The sequence below is a fragment of the Gigantopelta aegis genome, chromosome 15, assembly GCF_016097555.1.
Source record: "Gigantopelta aegis isolate Gae_Host chromosome 15, Gae_host_genome, whole genome shotgun sequence".
Taxonomy (NCBI): domain Eukaryota; kingdom Metazoa; phylum Mollusca; class Gastropoda; order Neomphalida; family Peltospiridae; genus Gigantopelta; species Gigantopelta aegis.
Genome location: NC_054713.1, coordinates 44,980,107 through 44,984,048, shown reverse-complemented (window position 1 = coordinate 44,984,048; position 3,942 = coordinate 44,980,107).

Sequence of the window (3,942 nt, the reverse complement as noted above, 5' to 3'; positions counted from 1 at the left end):
TGTAGGAATGTTACCTACCTGCGTTGGCAGTATCAGTCCAGTGTTGGCACGGTGTAGGAATGTTACCTACCTGTGTTATCAGTATCAGTCCAGTGTTGGCACGGTGTAGGAATGTTACCTACCTGTGTTATCAGTATCAGTCCAGTGTTGGCACGGTGTAGGAATGTTACCTACCTGTGTTAGCAGTATCAGTCCAGTGTTGTCACGGTAACAGTATCAGTTCAGTGTTGACACAGTGTAGGGATGTCAGCTACCTGTGGTATCAGTATCAGTCCAGTGTTGGCACGGTGTAGGAATGTTACCTACCTGCGTTGGCAGTATCAGTCCAGTGTTGGCACGGTGTAGGAATGTTACCTACCTGTGTTATCAGTATCAGTCCAGTGTTGGCACGGTGTAGGAATGTTACCTACCTGTGTTATCAGTATCAGTCCAGTGTTGGCACGGTGTAGGAATGTTACCTACCTGCGGTAGCAGTATCCGTCCAGTGTTGGCACGGTGTAGGAATCCTGCTTTTGTCGTCATTTGTTCTATAGGAATCTGTGTTTGTGTTGTTCACTGAATCTGACAAAGAAAATAATCAGACGTTACGATAGATGATTGGTAAGTTCTGATTCTCACATAGAAAGACTTGATCTAAAGACATTGAAATGATTTATTTCTCAACAAACTCGCCTTCCACATCGATACACTTGATCTAAAGACATTGAAATGGTTTATTTCTCAACAAACTCGCCTTCCACATCGATACACTTGACCTAAAGACATTGAAATGGTTTATTTCGCAACAAACTTGCCTTCCACATCGATACACTTGACCTAAAGACATTGAAATGGTTTATTTCTCAACAAACTCGCCTTCCACATCGATACACAAACTCGCCTTCCATATCGATACAATTGACCTAAAGACATTGAAATGGTTTATTTCACAACAAACTCGCCTTCCAGATCGATACACTTGACCTAAAGACATTGAAATGGTTTATTTCTCAACAAACTCGCCTTCCACATCGATACACAAACTCGCCTTCCACATCGATACACTTGACCTAAAGACATTGAAATGGTTTATTTCTCAACAAACTCGCCTTCCACATCGATACACTTGACCTAAAGACATTGAAATGGTTTATTTCTCAACAAACTCGCCTTCCACATCGATACACTATTGACAAAAATGTTGGAGGGATTTTAGGGCGTGACGTAGCCCAGTCGTAAAGTTCTCGTCTGATGCGCAGTTGGTCTAGGATCGATCGCCGTCGGTGGGCCTATTGGGCTAGTTCTTTTCCAGTCAGTCCATCACAACTGGTATATCAACGGTCGATGTATGTGCGATCCTGTCTGTGGGATGGTGTATATAAAAGACCCCTTGCTACTAATGGAAACATGCAGTGGGTTTCCTCTCTAAGACTACGTGTCAGATTTACCAAATGTTTGACATCCAATACCCAATGATTAATAAATCGATGTACTCTAGTGGTGTCGTTAAACAGGACAAACTATAACTTAGGAGAGATTTTATCCCAGTTCACAAACTACTGCTTATTGGACTTCCTTGTTACTGTGACGAGACGGAATTTAGCTCAGTGGGTTGAGTGCTCGCTTGAGGTGTTTGCGTCATAAGATCAAACCGCCTCGGCGGATCCATTTAACTGATAGATTTTTGTTCTCGTTCTAACCAATGCACCACAGCTGGTCACAGGCCGTGGTGTGTGCTTTCTTCTCTGAGCGACAGTGCATATAAAAGATTTCTTGCTGCATTAGGAAAAATGCAGTGGGTTTCCTCTGATGACTACGTGTCAGATTTACCAAATGTTTGACATCCAATAGCCGATGATTAATAGATTAATGTGCTCTAGTGGTGTTGTTAAACAAAACAAACTTTTGTTACAGCTGACTCAAGGTTTTGTGAATATACGTCTATTATATCATGTAAGTCCATAACAAAATATTTCACTATTACACAATACCTTTTATCTGAGGCTCAGGGAGGGCTGGACGTAGCCCAGTGGTAAAGTGCTCGTTTGATGTGCGGTCGGTTTGGGATCGATCCCCGTCAGTGGATCTATTGGGCTATTTGTCGCTTCAGCCAGTGCACCACGACTGGTACATCAAAGGCCGTGGTGTGTGTTATCCTGTCTATGGGATGGTGCATATAAAAGATCGTTGCTGCCAATCGTCCCTCCATGTCTGTGTGGTCCTTAACCATAATATGTCCGACGCCATATAACCATAAATAAAATGTGTTGAGTGCGTCGTTAAATAAACCATTTCTTTCCTGGGGCTCAGAACTTATCAGACAACCTTTTTACCAGCCACTCCAAATGAACATGTCCAATAGTGTAATCTCCGACAGTTAAGGTTTTTGTCATACAGTCTCTTTGGTGAAACTCTTGCACCTTTTTTCATCATGTTTTTATATGAACTGGAACCCGTTTCAGCTGTGGTGGCAGTACTCATGACGGTCCGACCGGTGGCAGGATTTGCTCACCCTCTGCAAACACCTGATACCATGACTGTTATGACACTGATTCATTAAATCACAGCTTGGGCGGGACGTAGCCCAGTGGTATAGTACTTGCTCAATGCGCGGTCAGTCTGGGATCGATCCCCGTCGGTGAGCCCATTGGGCTATTTCTCGTTCCAACTAGTGAACCATGACTGGTATATCAAAAACCGTGGTATGTACTACCCTGTCTGTGGGATTGTACATATAAAAGAACCCTTGCAGCTAATCGAAAAGAGTAGCCCATGAAGTGGCGACAGCGGGTTTCCTCTTTCAATATCTGTGTGGTTCAGATTCAATACATTGTGTAGAGATACAGCCCTGATCATGTATTACGTTTTTATCGTTCAGATTCAATACACTGTGTAGAGATACGGCTCTGATCATGTATTACGGTTTTGTCGTTCAGATTCAATACACTGTGTAGAGATACGACCCTGATCATGTATTACGGTTTTGTCGTTCAGATTCAATACACTGTGTAGAGATACGGCCCTGATCATGTATTACGGTTTTGTCGAATTTCACGGACAACGTGTGCGGAACCGTGTACGGATGCAAAAAACCCACACAAAAAACAACAACAACAGCAAGAAAAAAAAACCCCAAACAAACAAACAACAAAAAACAATAAATAATAATTAAAAAAACACTGAATATATCTGATCGCGGCCTAACTCATGCGTTCTATAGATCAAATCAATGGTGTATTGCTATAAGCTTTACAGATTATCACAGACTGAATAAATGAATGAATCAATCAATCAATGACGAACGACACCCAAGTACGAAACCACAGAATAGTGTACATGTACATACAAATCTGTCTTGAACATATTCAATATCGTAATTTTTACAAGACTCATTCCGAAAGAAGTTATGATAGAATCGAGAGAGCATACTGCCATGACTCGCTGCCGTGTTCTTTGTCTATAAAGGAGAGCTGATCTTGACTTCCATATATGATAGAAACGAGAGAGCATACTGTCATGACTCGCTGCCGTGTTCTTTGTCTACAAAGGAGAGCTGATCTTGACCTCCATATATGATAGAAACGAGAGAGCATACTGTCATGACTCGCTGCCGTGTTCTTTGTCTACAAAGGAGAGCTGATCTTGACCTCCATATATGATAGAATCGAGAGAGCATACTGTCATGACTCGCTGCCGTGTTATTTGTCTACAAAGGAGAGCTGATCTTGACCTCCATATACGATAGAATCGAGAGAGCATACTGTCATGACTCGCTGCCGTGTTCTTTGTCTACAAAGGAGAGCTGATCTTGACCTCCATATATGATAGAATCGAGAGAGCATACTGTCATGACTCGCTGCCGTGTTCTTTGTCTACAAAGAAGAGCTGATCTTGACTTCCATATACGGTTTCAATTCAGTCTCTAGGAAGACTGCCACTTTACAGAGCGAGCCTGTACAGCCG